The sequence below is a fragment of the Ranitomeya variabilis genome, chromosome 2, assembly GCF_051348905.1.
Source record: "Ranitomeya variabilis isolate aRanVar5 chromosome 2, aRanVar5.hap1, whole genome shotgun sequence".
Classification (NCBI taxonomy): Eukaryota; Metazoa; Chordata; class Amphibia; order Anura; family Dendrobatidae; genus Ranitomeya; species Ranitomeya variabilis.
This window is the reverse complement of record NC_135233.1, coordinates 916,990,613-917,009,342: the sequence shown is the minus strand read 5'-3', so window position 1 is coordinate 917,009,342 and position 18,730 is coordinate 916,990,613.

The following is an 18,730-nucleotide window of genomic DNA, read 5'->3' as shown; positions in this document are numbered from 1 at the left end:
CAATCCGAGCGCCAGAAAAAACGCATCAATATTTGCCAATGCCGGATCTCCTGGCGCTAGCGAGAAAGCCCAATCCTGAGGGTCGCCCCGTAAAAAGGAGATAACAATTTTAACTTGCTGAGCTGAATCTCCAGATGAACGGGGTCTCAGAGAAAGAAACAATTTACAATTATTCCTGAAATTCCTAAACCTAAATCGGTCTCCAGAGAACAGTTCAGGAACAGGTATCTTAGGTTCAGACATAGGACTACTGGTAACAAAATCTTGTATGCCCTGCACACGAGCAGCAAGCTGGTCTATACTTGTAATCAAGGTCTGGACATTCATGTCTGCAGCAAGCACAAGCCACTCAAAGGTAAAGGGGAGGAAGAGAGGAAAAAAAAAAAAAACTCAGAATTTCCTTTCTTATAATCCCACTTCTGCAATGCATTAAACATTCAATGTTGGCCTGGCATACTGTTATGACCCCAATGGCAGGGGGTCTCAGAAATAGTTACCAAGTCTGCAAACACAAAAACCAGCTCATAGGGCAGTGGTAACTGGGCTGACCATATATCTAATCCTAGCACCACAAATAACAGCAGCCGGGGAACGTGCCTACGTTGATTCTAGACGTCTCGCGCCAGCCGGAGAACTAACTAACCCTAGAAGGGAAAAGAAAGACCTTTCTTGCCTCCAGAGAAAAAGACCCCAAAAGTTGGATACAAGCCCCCAACAAATAATAACGATGAGGTAAGAGGAAAAGACAAACGTAGGAATGAGCTAGGTATATAGCAAAGAGAGGCCCACTAGCTAATAGCAGAATATAGTAAGATAACTTATATGGTCAGCAAAAACCCTATCAAAAATATCCACGCTGGAAATTCAAGAACCCCCGAACCGTCTAACGGCCCGGGGGGAGAACACCAGCCCCCTAGAGCTTCCAGCAAGGTCAGGAATCACATTTAGTACAAGCTGGACAAAAATGAGAGCAAGCAAATAACTGAAAAAACAAAGAAGCAAGACTTAGCTTAATTTTGCACGAACCAGGACCAGCAGATAGGAGCAAACAAAAAGGATCTGATTACAACGATGCCAGGCACAGGACTAAGGATCCATGAGGTTTATATAGCAACACCCCTGGACTAACGACCCAGGTGGGTGCAAACTGAGGGAAGAAAATCCCAGAGTCATATCACTAGTAACCACCAGAGGGAGCCAAAAAGTCTAATTCACAACACCAGACCCTCTCACCTAGCCAAATCAGTTCTCATGCTTTGCACTGACGAGGGCCAACAGCCCGAAACACCGTGTCTGCGAATTGAGATACTGATTTGGCTTTTATCCTAAGTCATATTGCACGACTCGTTAAAGGGTTGATTGTGACTTGTAGGATCGCCACTTCCAACAGGTGGCGCTATAGAGTTAAGTCCTCTTTTTCTCAGAAGGGGCAATTTGCATAGTTTTTCCAGGAATTCCCTGGTTTTTAATTCATAACCTATCTATCAACTGGGCATCAAAGACCCTAACCTTCCCCTCTGAGAACTGTAAGAACATTTGCCATGCTAATGTATCTGTTTCCAAACAAATTCAAATTTCTGAGTTTTCTCATCAGAATTTTGATAAACTACCACCTCAGTACCACCAGTTCACTGAGGTCTTCAGTAAGAAGAAATTAATTAAATTAACTGTCTTAGTAGAGGACACTGCAGACTCTCACACAGCGTGCTGCCGTAATTAGATCTCCTCTATCCAGATGACTGATGAAGGTCAGGTATTGACCGTCTCATTTTTCTGGAATTTCTTCACTGAATAAATAAGTTCTTGAACACACCTATATGAGTGCCAAGTATTTCTACATCACTGCAGTAAGAAGAAAGCCGAGCAACTACCTCATCATCGTCCTTATGACTGTCCCATTGAATTGAATCCTGGAGCGTTCATTCCATTTGGATGAATTTACAATCTTTCTGAGCCAGAATTAATGGTAGTAAAGGAATACCTAGATGAAAATTTAAAGAAAATGTTTATTCAACCTTCTTCTTCACCAGCTGGAGCACCCTTGTTTTTTGCAGAAAAGAAAGACTCAACCCTGCGGCCATGTATTGATTATAGAGAAATCAATAAAATTACCACTAAGAATCGCTACCCACTTCCCTTCATTCCTGAGCTGATGGAGAGACTGCCTTCTGCAAGACATTTTACCAAACTCGATCTAAGAGGGGCTTATAATCTCATACCAATCAGCCCACGAGATGAGTGGAAAACTGCCTTTAGAACTAAGTATGGACATTTTGAATATTTGATCCTGCCTTTCGGCCTTAGCAATGCCCCTGTCACATTTGAAGACTTCATCAATGATGATTTTGATATTGTCTGGATCGATTTGTTGTTGTTTATCTCAATGACATTCTTATATTTTCAGATATCCTGGAGGAGCTTTGCAGACATGTCCTGTTAGTCCTGGAACATCTACTGGAAAAGCATTTCTATATCAAACTCGAAAAATGTGAATTTGAACAAACCAGAACTCAATTTCTTGGATATATTATCTCCCCAGAAGGTCTGAGCATGGATCCCAGTAAAATCAGAGTGGTAGTTGACTGGCATACCTCAAGAAATTTAAAAGATGTTCAGCGCTGTATAGGATTTGTAAATTTTTACAGAAGATTCATTAAAAACTTTTCAAAAATAATCTTACCAATTACTTCACTCACAAAGAAAACCAGAGTGGTTTTTTTTGGTCTTCAAAGGCATAAATGGCACTTGACAAACTAAAGACACTTTTTACTTCTGGACCATTACTTGTCAATCCAAACCCTGAACTGCCATTTGTTGTCGAAGTAGACGCCTCAGGCTCTGCAGTGGGAGCCGTTTTATCACAGCGAGTTGGAGACAAAATGCACCTTCATCCTTGTGCATTTCTTTCTCATACCATGTCAGCTGCAGAAAATAATTATGACATGTGGAATAAGGAATAGTGATGTTCGAGCACTAAAATACTCGGGTGCTCGTTGCTCGGGTCGAGCAAATTGGAATACTTGGGTACTCGGCCAGAACAACGAGTCCAATGTAAGTCTATGGGAGACCCGAGTATTTTTACTGAGATCCCCCTGGGGGTCCTTTTAAGGTCTAAAAACATCTGAAAATGATGGAAACACTGCTCAAATGACACAGGGATATCATGGAGATCGCCCCTGGAAGCATTCCTGACTCCTAGTTCACAGCTTTAATCATTTTTTTTCGAGATTCATGCCATTTTTTCCCAGTGCCACAAAAATCACATGAAAACTAAACCAAAATGGTTTTGCTTAGAAATGTGTCAAGGTACATCCTTTGCAGGTTAATAACTTGCCTGTAAGGCCAAATATTTCACCCCAGACCAAAAATTTCCTCTCCCACTTAGGCTTCAGACGCAGCATGTTTTAAGCGTTTTTCAACTTTAACTTTCCTTTCAACCACTACAAATGCATTCACTGGGTAATGTCATTGTAACATTTAATAACCCTAGCTGGCCATGTGGTGTGTGACACATAAGCAGACCCATCTTGTTTCACTTACGAAGGAGGGACTCTTAAAGTCGCAGAGCCTATTTTTACTGGTGCATCAGGAGGCATTAATCTTCTTAAAGGGCCATTTTGAAACTGTGGGTCTCCTAAGCTGTTGTAGCCTATGCTGTGAGTGGATGGACTGCCAAGAATTACGACGCACCACAATACCCCTGTCATAAGATGTCCAGGGGGGACTCCTGAAAAAGTATTGCATTGATTGCAAGGCCTGCCCTGCTACCAATTCATATGCACCCCAATAAGCCTTTGAACGCTCATTATAGATGGGCCCAAGAAAATCCACTTCACAATATGCATTTTGTACTCCGTACTCCTTTGTTTTACACATTGGCGGCAAGGCCAGCCCTGCTGCATAGTCAGTCATATGCACCTTATTAGGCTTTGGAACCCACATACTGGATGTGCCCATGAAAATCCACTTCACAATATGCATTTTCTACTCCCGCACTCCTTGGTTTTACATATTGGCGGCAAGGCCAGCCCTGCTGCATAGTCATATGCACCCCATTAGGCCTTGGAACACACATACTGGATGGGCCCAGGAAAATCCCTTCACAATATGCATTTTGTGCTCCATACTCCTTTGTTTTATACATTGGCAGGAAGGCGAGCCCGGCTGCACAGTCATATGCACCCCATTAGGCCTTGGAACCCACATACTGGATGGGTCCAGAAAAATTCAATCATATATTTTAATGGTATGATGGTTTCCTCTTTGCACAATTATTTACAGGAGAATTTGGCAATTTTATTTGACATGTTTTTAACACTAAGGTTCAGATACAGCTTTAAAAAAGGCTAATACTTGCAATACAAGGCAATTTTATTGCAAACTACAAAATTCAAGGAATAGTATGATTGAATAGTGTGAGTGCGTACGCTTTTGTATCTGTTAACATGCACAGGTTAATAAGTACATATAAGGATTAAATAAATATAGTGATTACGTATATATGAAGATTAATTACATACGATATACTTAGATCGCCACCAAGAGGCTTTTAAACATCATTCGTCTGGAATATCAGAGAAGCAACACCAAGACAGAGAACCCCTGGAAGATTACCTACACTGCATGGGCATCCCTAATTATGCAGGTATCAGCACACTGTACATGTACAGGTACAACAGTTTTGGCATCTGTCTTAAGGTACCTTCACACTGAGCGACTTTGCAGCGAGAACGACGACGATCCGTGACATTGCAGCATCCTGGATAGCGATGTCGTGGTGTTTGACACGCAGCAGCGATCTGGATCCCGCTGTGATATCACTGGTCGGAGCTAGAAGTCCAGAACTTTTTTTTGTCGCTTGATCACCCGCTGTCATCGCTGGATCGGCGTGTGTGACACCGATCCAGCGATGTGTTCACTTGTAACCAGGGTAAACATCGGGTTACTAAGTGCAGGGCCGCGCTTAGTAACCCGATATTTACCCTGGTTACCATTGTAAAAGTTAAAAAAAAAACAGTACATACTCACCTTCTGATGTCTGTCACGTCCCCGGCGTCCACAGGGTTACGCGCTGCTGCCGAGAACTTCCTGCACTGAATGTGTCAGCACTGGCAGTAAAGCAGAGCACAGCGGTGACGTCACCAACAAGGATGTGGTTTCACCAATGGGGGATGCCTTTTGTAAAAATAGACTAGTGCCTTCACAGCCCCCCTTGACCAAACTTCACCGGCATATAACAGTGCAAACCAGGTTCACCCTGGTGATCTAGTGGCAGTTAAACAAGAGACATTGCAGAAGACAGAGTTAACAAGTAGGCCTAATGGAATGCCATGCCCAATTCCCCAATGTGGGGTCTTTTTTGGACTGATTAAAATAGTGCCATCACAGCCCCCTAGCCCTAAATACCCCATACAGACCATGTTCACCCTGATGATCTACTGACAGGAGCAGGACACATTGCCAATGGGGGATGCCTTTTGTAAAAATAGACTAGTGCCTTCACAGCCCCCCTTGACCAAACTTCACCGGCATATAACAGTGCAAAGCAGGTTCACCCTGGTGATCTAGTGGCAGTTAAACAAGAGACATTGCAGAAGACAGAGTTAACAAGTAGGCCTAATGGAATGCCATGCCCAATTCCCCAATGTGGGGTCCTTTTTGGACTGATTAAAATAGTGCCATCACAGCCCCCTAGCCCTAAATACCCCATACAGACCATGTTCACCCTGATGATCTACTGACAGGAGCAGGACACATTGCCAATGGGGGATGCCTTTTGTAAAAATAGACTAGTGCCTTCACAGCCCCCCTTGACCAAACTTCACCGGCATATAACAGTGCAAAGCAGGTTCACCCTGGTGATCTAGTGGCAGTTAAAGAAGAGACATTGCAGAAGACAGAGTTAACAAGTAGGCCTAATGGAATGCCATGCCCAATTCCCCAATGTGGGGTCTTTTTTGGACTGATTAAAATCTTGCCATCACAGCCCTCTAGCCCTAAATACCCCATACAGACCATGTTCACCCTGATGATCTACTGACAGGAGCAGGACACATTGCAGGAGACCGAGTTAAGAAGTAGGCCCAAAATAATGTCATGCCCAATTCCCCAATGTGTTGTCCTTTGTGGACTTAAAAATATAGAGCAATCACAGCCCACTTGCCCAAAATTCACTGGCCTATAACAGTACAGACCACGTTCACCCTGGTGATCTAGTGGCAGTTAAACAAGAGACATTGCAGGAGACAGAGTTAACAAGTAGGCCCAATGGAATGCCATGCCCAATTCCCCAATGTGGGGTCCTTTGTGGACTGATTAAAATTGTGCCATCACAGCCCCCTAGCCCTAAATGCACCGTACAGACCATGTTCACCCTGGCAATCTACTGGCAGGAACTGAACAGATTGCAGGAGAGAGAGTTAAGAAGTAGGCCCAAAGTAATGTCATGCCCAATTCCCCAATGTAAATCCTTTTTAAAAAAAATAAAAGAGTGGCATGACAGCCTCCTTGGCCAAAATGCAAGGTACAGAGCACATTCACCCTGGTGATCTACTGGCAGGAACTGGACTGATTGCAGGAGACAGAGTTAAGAAGTAGGCCCAAAGTAATGTAATGCCCAATTCCTCAATGTGGGGTCCTGTTTTTACAAAATAAAATAGTGCCTTCACAGCCCTTGTGTTGTGAATTTGCTTTTTGCTCCCTCTAGTGGTTACTAGTTTTTTGACTCTGGTTTTTCTGTCATTCCTTTTATCCGCACCTGGGTCGTTAGTTAGGGGTGTTGCTATATAAGCTCCCTGGACCTTCAGTTCAATGCCTGGCAACGTAGTTATCAGAGCTAGTCTGCTGTGCTCTTGTCTACTGATCCTGGTTCCAGTTATATCAGCTAAGTCTGCCTTTTGCTTTTTGCTATTTGTTTTGGTTTTGTATTTTTTGTCCAGCTTGTTCCAAATCTATATCCTGACCTTTGCTGGAAGCTCTAGGGGGCTGGTGTTCTCCCCCCGGACCGTTAGACGGTTCGGGGGTTCTTGAATTTCCAGTGTGGATTTTGATAGGGTTTTTGTTGACCATATAAGTTACCTTTCTTTATTCTGCTATCAGTAAGCGGGCCTCTCTGTGCTAAACCTGATTCATTTCTGTGTTTGTCATTTCCTCTTACCTCACCGTCATTATTTGTGGGGGGCTTCTATCCAGCTTTGGGGTCCCCTTCTCTGGAGGCAAGAAAGGTCTTTGTTTTCCTCTACTAGGGGTAGCTAGATTCTCCGGCTGGCGCGTGTCATCTAGAATCAACGTAGGAATGATCCCCGGCTACTTCTAGTGTTGGCGTTAGGAGTAGATATATGGTCAACCCAGTTACCACTGCCCTATGAGCTGGATTTTTGTACTCTGCAGACTTCCACGTTCCTCTGAGACCCTCGCCATTGGGGTCATAATAGTTTGCCAGGCCAGTATTAAATGTTTAATGCATTGCAGAAGAGGGATTATAAGAAAGAAGATTCTGAGTTTTTTTTTTTCTTCTTCCCCTTTACCTCAGAGTGGCTATGCTTGCTGCAGACATGAATGTCCAGACCTTGATTACAAGTGTGGACCAGCTGGCTACTCGTGTGCAGGGCATACAAGACTATGTTATCAGAAATCCTAGGTCAGAACCTAAAATACCGATTCCTGAACTGTTTTCCGGAGACAGGTTTAAGTTTAGGAATTTCGTGAATAATTGTAAATTGTTTTTGTCCCTGAGACCCTGTTCATCTGGAGATTCTGCTCAGCAAGTAAAAATTGTTATTTCGTTCTTACGGGGCGACCCTCAGGATTGGGCTTTTTCGCTGGCGCCAGGAGATCCGGCATTGGCTGATCTTGATGCGTTTTTTCTGGCGCTCGGTTTACTTTATGAGGAACCCAATCTTGAGATTCAGGCAGAAAAGGCCTTGCTGGCTATGTCTCAGGGGCAGGATGAAGCTGAAGTGTATTGCCAAAAATTTCGGAAATGGTCCGTGCTGACACATTGGAACGAGTGTGCACTGGCCGCTAATTTTAGAAATGGCCTTTCTGAAGCCATTAAGAATGTTATGGTGGGTTTTCCCATTCCCACAGGTCTGAATGATACTATGGCACTGGCTATTCAAATTGACCGGCGGTTGCGGGAGCGCAAAACCGCAAATTCCCTCATGGTGTTGTCTGAACAGACACCTAATTCGGTGCAATGTGATAGAAAAACCGCAAATTCCCTCATGGTGTTGTCTGAACAGACACCTGATTTAATGCAATGTGATAGAATCCTGACTAGAAATGAGCGGAAAATTCATAGACGCCGGAATGGCTTGTGCTACTACTGTGGTGATTCTACACATGTTATCTCAGCATGATCTAAACGTATAGCTAAGGTTGTTAGTCCTGTCACCGTTGGTAATTTGCAACCTAAATTTATTCTGTCTGTAACTTTGATTTGCTCACTGTCATCTTATCCTGTCATGGCGTTTGTAGATTCAGGTGCTGCCCTGAGTCTCATGGATCTCTCATTTGCTAAGCGCTGTGGTTTTGCTCTTGAACCATTGGAAAATCCTATTCCTCTTAGGGGTATTGATGCTACACCATTGGCAGCAAATAAACCGCAGTATTGGACACAGGTTACCATGTGCATGACTCCTGAACACCGCGAGGTGATACGTTTCCTGGTTTTACATAAAATGCATGATTTGGTTGTTTTAGGGCTGCCATGGTTACAGACCCATAATCCAGTCCTGGACTGGAAGGCTATGTCAGTCTCAAGTTGGGGCTGTCGTGGTATTCATGGGGATTCCCTGCCTGTGTCTATTGCTTCTTCTACGCCTTCGGAAGTTCCGGAGTATTTGTCTGATTATCAGGATGTCTTCAGTGAGTCTGAGTCCAGTGTACTGCCTCCTCATAGGGACTGTGACTGTGCTATAGATTTGATCCCAGGCAGTAAGTTTCCTAAGGGAAGACTGTTTAATCTGTCGGTACCTGAACATACCGCTATGCATTCATATATCAAGGAGTCTCTGGAGAAAGGACATATTCGTCCGTCTTCTTCCCCTCTTGGTGCGGGATTCTTTTTTGTGGCAAAAAAGGACGGATCTTTGAGACCTTGTATTGATTATCGGCTTTTAAATAAGATCACTGTCAAATTTCAGTATCCTTTACCGCTGTTGTCTGACTTGTTTGCCCGGATTAAGGGTGCCAAGTGGTTCACCAAGATAGACCTTCGTGGTGCGTACAACCTTGTGCGCATTAAGCAAGGTGATGAATGGAAAACCGCATTCAATACGCCCGAAGGTCATTTTGAGTACTTGGTGATGCCTTTTGGGCTCTCCAATGCGCCTTCAGTTTTTCAGTCCTTTATGCATGACATTTTCCGGAAGTATCTGGATAAATTTTTGATTGTTTATCTGGATGATATTTTGGTTTTTTCTGATAATTGGGATTCGCATGTGGAGCAGGTCAGGTTGGTCTTTAAAATTTTGCGTGAAAATTCTTTGTTTGTCAAGGGCTCAAAGCGTCTCTTTGGTGTACAGAAGGTTCCCTTTTTGGGGTTCATTTTTTCCCCTTCTGCTGTGGAGATGGACCCAGTCAAGGTCCGAGCTATTCTTGATTGGACTCAGCCCTCGTCAGTTAAGAGTCTTCAGAAGTTCTTGGGCTTCGCTAACTTCTACCGTCGTTTTATTGCTAATTTTTCTAGCATTGTGAAACCTTTGACGGATATGACCAAGAAGGGCTCCGATGTAGCTAACTGGGCTCCTGCTGCCGTGGAGGCTTTCCAGGAGTTGAAACGCCGGTTTACTTCGGCGCCTGTTTTGTGCCAGCCTGACGTCTCACTTCCCTTTCAGGTTGAGGTGGATGCTTCGGAGATTGGGGCAGGGGCCGTTTTGTCGCAGAGAGGCCCTGGTTGCTCTGTTATGAAACCTTGTGCCTTTTTCTCTAGGAAGTTTTCGCCTGCCGAGCGAAATTATGATGTGGGCAATCGGGAGTTGTTGGCCATGAAATGGGCATTTGAGGAGTGGCGTCATTGGCTCGAGGGTGCTAAGCATCGTGTGGTGGTCTTGACTGATCACAAAAATCTGATGTATCTCGAGTCTGCTAAACGCCTTAATCCGAGACAGGCCCGCTGGTCATTGTTTTTCTCCCGCTTTGATTTTGTTGTCTCGTATTTACCAGGTTCAAAGAATGTGAAGGCCGATGCTCTTTCTAGGAGCTTTGTGCCTGATGCTCCTGGAGTCGCTGATCCTGTTGGTATTCTTAAAGATGGAGTTATCTTGTCAGCTATTTCTCCGGATCTGCGACGTGTGTTGCAGAGATTTCAGGCTGATAGGCCTGAGTCTTGTCCACCTGACAGACTGTTTGTCCCGGATAAGTGGACCAGCAGAGTCATTTCCGAGGTTCATTCCTCGGTGTTGGCAGGTCACCCGGGAATTTTTGGCACCAGAGATCTGGTGGCCAGGTCCTTTTGGTGGCCTTCCTTGTCAAGGGATGTGCGGTCATTTGTGCAGTCCTGTGGGACTTGTGCTCGAGCTAAGCCTTGCTGTTCTCGTGCCAGCGGTTTGCTCTTGCCCTTGCCTGTCCCGAAGAGACCTTGGACACATATCTCCATGGATTTCATTTCTGATCTTCCGCTATCTCAGGGCATGTCCGTTATCTGGGTGATATGTGATCGCTTCTCCAAGATGGTCCATTTGGTTCCTTTGCCTAAGCTGCCTTCCTCTTCCGATCTGGTTCCTGTGTTTTTCCAGAACGTGGTTCGTTTGCACGGCATCCCTGAGAATATTGTGTCAGACAGAGGATCCCAGTTCGTTTCCAGGTTCTGGCGATCCTTTTGTAGTAGGATGGGCATTGATTTGTCGTTTTCGTCTGCTTTCCATCCTCAGACTAATGGACAGACGGAGCGAACCAATCAGACTTTGGAGGCTTATTTGAGGTGTTTTGTCTCTGCTGATCAGGACGATTGGGTGACATTCTTGCCGTTGGCTGAGTTTGCCCTTAATAATCGGGCTAGTTCCGCCACCTTGGTTTCGCCTTTTTTCTGCAACTCTGGTTTCCATCCTCGCTTTTCTTCGGGTCATGTGGAGCCTTCTGACTGTCCTGGGGTGGATTCTGTGGTGGATAGGTTGCAGCAGATCTGGAATCATGTGGTGGACAACTTGAAGTTGTCACAGGAGAAGGCTCAGCGCTTTGCCAACCGCCGCCGCGGTGTGGGTCCCCGACTACGCGTTGGGGATTTGGTATGGCTTTCTTCCCGCTTTGTTCCTATGAAGGTCTCCTCTCCCAAATTTAAACCTCGTTTTATTGGGCCTTACAAGATATTGGAAATCCATAATCCTGTATCTTTTCGTCTGGATCTTCCTGTGTCGTTTGCTATTCACAATGTATTTCATAGGTCCTTGTTGCGGCGGTACATTGTGCCTGTAGTTCCTTCTGCTGAGCCTCCTGCTCCGGTGTTGGTTGAGGGCGAGTTGGAGTACGTGGTGGAGAAGATCTTGGATTCTCGCCTCTCCAGGCGGAGGCTTCAGTACCTGGTCAAGTGGAAGGGCTATGGTCAGGAGGATAATTCCTGGGTGGTCGCCTCTGATGTTCATGCGGCCGATTTAGTTCGTGCCTTTCATGCCGCTCATCCTGATCGCCCTGGTGGTCGTGGTGAGGGTTCGGTGACCCCTCACTAAGGGGGGGGTACTGTTGTGAATTTGCTTTTTGCTCCCTCTAGTGGTTACTAGTTTTTTGACTCTGGTTTTTCTGTCATTCCTTTTATCCGCACCTGGGTCGTTAGTTAGGGGTGTTGCTATATAAGCTCCCTGGACCTTCAGTTCAATGCCTGGCAACGTAGTTATCAGAGCTAGTCTGCTGTGCTCTTGTCTACTGATCCTGGTTCCAGTTATATCAGCTAAGTCTGCCTTTTGCTTTTTGCTATTTGTTTTGGTTTTGTATTTTTTGTCCAGCTTGTTCCAAATCTATATCCTGACCTTTGCTGGAAGCTCTAGGGGGCTGGTGTTCTCCCCCCGGACCGTTAGACGGTTCGGGGGTTCTTGAATTTCCAGTGTGGATTTTGATAGGGTTTTTGTTGACCATATAAGTTACCTTTCTTTATTCTGCTATCAGTAAGCGGGCCTCTCTGTGCTAAACCTGATTCATTTCTGTGTTTGTCATTTCCTCTTACCTCACCGTCATTATTTGTGGGGGGCTTCTATCCAGCTTTGGGGTCCCCTTCTCTGGAGGCAAGAAAGGTCTTTGTTTTCCTCTACTAGGGGTAGCTAGATTCTCCGGCTGGCGCGTGTCATCTAGAATCAACGTAGGAATGATCCCCGGCTACTTCTAGTGTTGGCGTTAGGAGTAGATATATGGTCAACCCAGTTACCACTGCCCTATGAGCTGGATTTTTGTACTCTGCAGACTTCCACGTTCCTCTGAGACCCTCGCCATTGGGGTCATAACACCTTGTACCCAAAAATCACCAGCCTATAATAGTACTGAACACGTGCACCCTGGTCATCTAGTAACAGTAAAAGGATGCATTGCAAGAGACAGACTTAAGAAGTAGGCCCAATGTAATGTAATGCCCAATTCCCCACTGTGGGGTCCTGTTTTTACAAAATAAAATAGTGCCTTCACAGCCCCCTTGCCGAAAAATCATTGGCCTATAACATTACTGAGCAAATGCACCCTGGTCATCTAGTGGCATTTAAAGGACACATTGCAGGAGACAGACTGAAGAAGTAGGCTCAATGTAATGTAATGCCCAATTCCCCAATGTGGGGTCCTGTTTTTACAAAATGAAATAGTGCCTTCACAGCCCCTGTGCCCAAAAATCACCGGCCTATAACAGTACAGAGCACGTTCACTCTGGTCATCTAGTGGTTCTGGATGATGAGGATGAGGACAAGTAGGAGGAGAAAAACAAACAGACCAAATGTGGAAGCGTATACCCATGTAAGGTTGTGAAGAGGTGTATGAGAATACACCTCCCCAAAAGAGTGAATATATTTGAGGTTATGTTTCGCTGCTTTCACTTGGTGGTGTACAGAAGTCTTTCCCAGTCCAGGCTTTGTTCATTTTTATAAGAGTCAGCCTGTCAGCATTTTCAGTTGACAGACGGATGCGCTTATTTGTCATAATTCCATCAGTGGCACTAAAATCCCTCTCTGACAGAATGCTAGCAGCAGGGCAGGCCAGGACCTCCAAGGCGTAGAGAGCCAGTTGATGCCACGTGTCCAGCTTGGATACCCAATAATTAAAAGGCACAGAGGAATCACGGAGGACTTTTGTACGATCTGAAAGGTACTCCCTCACCATCTTCCCAAACATTGCACTTCTTGTGACAGCACCCCTTGCCTCTGTGCACCACGATGGGAGGGCCTGAGAAAACTGTCCCAGAACTTGGCCATTGTTCCCCTGCCTGAGCTGGATTGTACTTCTATCTCTCTCGCTTGGAGTCCTTGGTTGTACAACAAACTCTGACGTCTGCTGCCAGCATTCTCACATGGGAATTTTCTAACTAGTTCCGCTACAAGGGCTCTGTGGTACTGCAACATTTTAGTACACCTCTCTGCCTCAGGCAGAAGAGATTGAAAGTTCTCCTTGTAGCGTTGGTCTAGAAGTGTCAACAACCAGCAATGAGTGTCACCCAAAACTTTAATAATCCGAGGGTCACGTGAAATGCAGCTCAACATAAAGTCAGCCCTGCGTGCCAGACAGCTAACAGGCAAGACTTCTGTGTCCTCACCAACAGGACGACTGACCATGCTGTCCTCCTCCTCCTCTTCATCCTCTTCCTCCCTGTCCTCAGGCCATCCCCGCTGAACAGAAGCTAATACAGATGTGTTTGTAGTACCGTCTATAGCACTTGAAAGTAGCTCCTGTTCTTCCTCCTCCTTCTCCTCCTCACTGCCAACCAATCCACGTTGAGAAGACATGAGGCTGGGCTGAGTGTAATCCCCCTGTATGTTTCCTTGCTCCATGTCCTTGTGCTCCGCCTGCAATGCATCCTCTTTGATTGTGAGTCGAGAGTTTTTCAGAATGCTGAGAAGCGGGATGGTGATGCTAATTATGGCATCTTCACCATCTTGGTGCAGTCTTCAAAGTTTTGGAGGATGCTACATATGTCTGACATCCATGCCCACTCCTGAGGTCTTATGTGTGGAGTCTGACCTAAAATTTGATGGCCTTGTTGCGATTGGTAGTTTACAACTGCCCTCTTCTGCTAACAAATCCTTTCTAACATATGCAGCATAGAGTTCCAGCGCATGGGGACATCACACAACAGTCGGTGAGCTGGAAGCTAAAACGCTGCTGAAGCATGGCTAGGGTGGCTGAAGCTGTAGCTGACTTTCTAAAATGGGCAGACAGATGGCGTACTTTCACTAGCAGATCCGGCAGCTCCGGGTAGCTTTTCAGAAAATGTTAAACCAGGAGGTTAAGCACATGGCCAAGCAAGGTACGTGTGTGAGCTCACCTTGCCTCAGAGCCGCCACCAGGTTACAGCCATTGTCACACATGACCATGCCTGGCTGTAGGTTCAGTGGTGTCATCCAAACATCTGACTGCTCTTTCAGCGCAGTCCACAACTCTTCTGCATTGTGTGGTTTGTCACCTATGCAGATTAGCTTCAGCACAGCCTGTTGCGGCTTGGCTGAGGCAGTGCTGCAGCGCTTCCAGCTTCTGACTGATGTCTTGATTTCAGACATGGATGATGAAGAGTAGGAGGAGGTGCAGGAGCTGAAGACTGTGGGGGCAACCCTGATTGATGTAGGGCCAGCAATCCTCAGTGTGGGGAAGATATGTTCCATCCCAAGGTCGACTGGGTCCCGGCTTCAACTATGTTAACCCAGTGTGCCGTCATTGAGATGTACCGTCCCTGCCCACAAGCACTTGTCAATATGTCCGTGGTTAGGTGGACTTTCCCGGTAACAGCATTGTTGAGGGCACGGGTAATGTTGCGGAACACATGCAGGTGTAATGCCGGTACAGCACACCGAGAGAAATAGTGGTGACTGGAGACCGAGTACTTTGGGACGGCCGCCGCCATCAGGTTGCGGAAAGCTTCCGTCTCAACAAGCCTAAAAGCAGCACTTCTAGAACAAGCAGAAGAGAAATATTAGAATTGAGGATTGTGGCATGTGGGGCAATGGCTGGGTATTTCCGCTTCCGTTCCAAAGACTGGGTTATAGACAACTGAACACTGTGCTGGGACAAGGACGTGGACACGCTTGCTTATGGTGATGCTTGACTGTGGGCCACAACAGGTGCAGGGCTAGAGGCATCTTCACATGCACGGTGTACTGGGGATTGGTTTCTATGCAAAACAGTGGAAGAAGCAGTGGTGTGACCAGCAGGCAGTGGTCCTGGAGCCTGGGGTTCGGCCCACAATGTCGGGTGCTTTGCTTACATGTGCCTGATCATGCTGGTGGTGGTCAGGCTTGTTGTTTTGCTACCCCTGCTGATGCGGGCATGGCAGGTGCTGCAAATGGCCTGTTTGGGGTTATCGGCAGAGACTTTAAAAAATAACCAGACTCAGACTCGGGAACATCTCACAGGTGGAATGGCAACTTCACTCATGCTGGTGTTACGGGGAATGGATGCATGCCTTCTGTCTGTGGCCACCACACTGCTTCTTCCTGCCTGTTGGGGGGATATGCCTCCTTCCCCATTTGTGCAGCTGTCCTTGCTATGCATGTCCTCCTGCCAGGTTGGGTCAGTCACATAGTCATCCACCACCTCGTCTTCCACATCTGCCTCCTGCTCCTCCTCCTCACTTTTTGGCAATTGTGGCTCATCATCGTCCACCTCTTGTGATACTTCCCACCATCGCCTTCATGTGACTGAGGCTGGTCAAAGCTTTGGGAAGCTCTACTTGTGATCTCATCTTTCCCCACTTCAAGTTGACTGGCAGAGATTTCTGAATCTTGAAATGGAAAATTGAACAGCTCTTCAGAGTTTCCAAGTGTGGGATCAGTTGTCTCAGGGCACTCAGCATGGTGGGAGGAAGGAGGATCAGGGTGAGGAATATCCTGGCCACACTCACGGCTACTCAGACTTGACCATGTGGAAGACAAGGTGGTGGTGGTGACTAAGTAACTGGAAGCATTATCCGCTATCCATCCAACAACCATTTCACACTGCTCTGGCATGAATAGTGGTGTGCTGCGGTCCCTTAGAAACTGGGACAGGAAAGTAGAGCAAGAAGATATGGGTCTTTGTTGTTGCCCACTTTCACCTTGCCCACGGCCTCATCCTCGGGATGTACCATCAGCATCAAGTCCACTTCCCCGTCCCTTGCCCCTTGCCTTAACCATTTTAAATGGACTACTGCACTATTTCAAATGCTCAACACAAATGTCTTTATTAGTAGCAAAATAATATGTGATCAGTATGCCTGCAAATTTTTCAAACCCAAACACCAGGCAGGCCTCAGCCTGACCTAACAGACTGTATTCAATTTTTTTTTTTTTAAAGTTAATTTATGTGAAATAGCGCTGTATAGAATTTGAGTATCACACAGCCAAAAAATAAGTACACCGGCCTCCAATGCCCAAACTTGGAGCACAGTGATATATGACAGCTGTAACGGAAATACCACATTGGCAAATCTGTGGTCTTTCATTTTTTTTTTAATGCTAAATAGCGCTGTATAGAATTTGAGTATCACACATCCAAAAAATAAGTACACCGGCCTCCAATGCCCAAACTTGGAGCACAGAGATATATGACGGCTGTAACGGAAATACCACACTGGCAAATCTGTGGTCTTTCAATTTTTTTTTATGCTAAATAGCGCTGTATAGAATTTGAGTATCACACAGCCAAAAAATAAGTACACCGGCCTCCAATGCCCAAACTTGGAGCACGCAGATATATGAGTAGTGTTGAGCATTCTGATACCGCAAGTATCGGGTATCGGCCGATACTTGCGGTATCTTAATTCCGATACCGAGATCCGATACTTTTGTGGTATCGGGAATCGGAATCGGAAGTTCCCAGTGTATGGTTCCCAGGGTCTGAAGGAGAGGAAACTCTCCTTCAGGCCCTGGGATCCATATCCATGTAAAAAATAAAGAATTAAAATAAAAAATATTGATAAACTCACCTCTCCGGAGGCCCCTGGACATCACCGCTGGTAACCGGCAGCCTGCTTTGCTTAAAATGAGCGCGTTCAGCACCTTCCATGATGTCACGGCTTCTGATTGGTCGCGTGCCGCTCATGTGACCGCCATGCGACCAATCACAAGCCGTGACGTAATTCTCAGGTCCTAAATTCCTAGAATTCGGAATTTAGGACCTGAGAATGACGTCACGGCTTGTGATTGGTCGCGTGGCGGTCACATGAGCGGCACGCAACCAATCAGAAGCCGTGACGTCATGGAAGGCCCTAAACGCGCTCATTTTAAGCAAAGAAGGCTGCCGGTTACCAGTGGTGATGTCCAGGGGCCTCCGGAGAGGTGAGTATATCAATATTTTTTATTTTAATTCTTTATTTTACACAGTAATATGGATCCCAGGGCCTGAAGGAGAGTTTCCTCTCCTTCAGACCCTGGGAACCATCAGGATACCTTCCGATACTTGGTGTCCCATTGACTTGTATTGGTATCGGGTATCGGTATCGGCGATATCCGATACTTTTCAGCTATCGGCCGATACTATCCGATACCGATACTTTCAATTATCGGACGGTATCGCTCAACACTATATATGAGGCCTTTTTCATTGAATTTAAAACACCCCCCCCAAAAAAGGGGGCACAATTGTAGCACACACAACTATGCAACATATGCCTGACAAACTATCACTTTTCCACAGGCCTCAGTCTGACAGAACAGACTGCATATTTGTTTTTTTTGGGGGGGGAATTTTGGAAAACAAAATAAAAAAATAGGTATATAGACAGTAAATAAGCTGCAGCAGGCAGTTATGGAGCTTTGGGAAGGATGCAGTGGGACCAATGGATGCACATACAGTGCCTGCAGGCCTTGCACTGATGTGGATATGCTTTGACCTGCCTGCCTAGCGCTGGAATATCGGGACCCACGAATTAGCCCTAAAAAGGACTGTTGGTTTATCAGGAATTGTGGATGTAAGGATTACAGACCTACACTAACTTTAAAACCACGATTCTGACCATATCTCGGCAGCAGCTCTCCCTACTCTCGCTGAAACAGGAACAGAATGCGGCACCAGGTCTCTTATACGCGGGATGATGCTGTACGGCCCAGCCAATCACTGCATGACCACAACAAAGATGGCTGCGGCGTTTCATGGCCTGACAGACAATCCCTGCATGGTGATTGGGTCTCTAAAGTCCACCAAAAACGCGGGGTGGAGACTGCAGTTACCGCCAAATAATCCCAGAAATGCTCACTGCTCGGCGAGTACCTTGATACTCGGGCGAGTAACGAGTAGTGGCGAGCATGTTCGCTCATCACTAATAAGGAACTGCTAGCCATTAAAGTTGCCTTCTATGAATGGAGACATCTTTTGGAAGGGGCCAATCATCCGGTGACTGTTCATACTGAACCCACAAATTTAGAATTTATCCGTATAGCTAAGAGGTTGTCTGCAAGACAAGCATGTTCCAGGTTTAATTTTATAATTTCTCATCAGACAGCCTAGTTCAAGAAATGGCAAGGCTGATGCTCTGTTCAGGATCTTTTGTGAACCTGGACCTCAGGAGAGGTCAAGCACTGACTGTAACATTCTACGTCTAAAACTTTTTTTTAGGAATACTGGACTCCAAAGAATT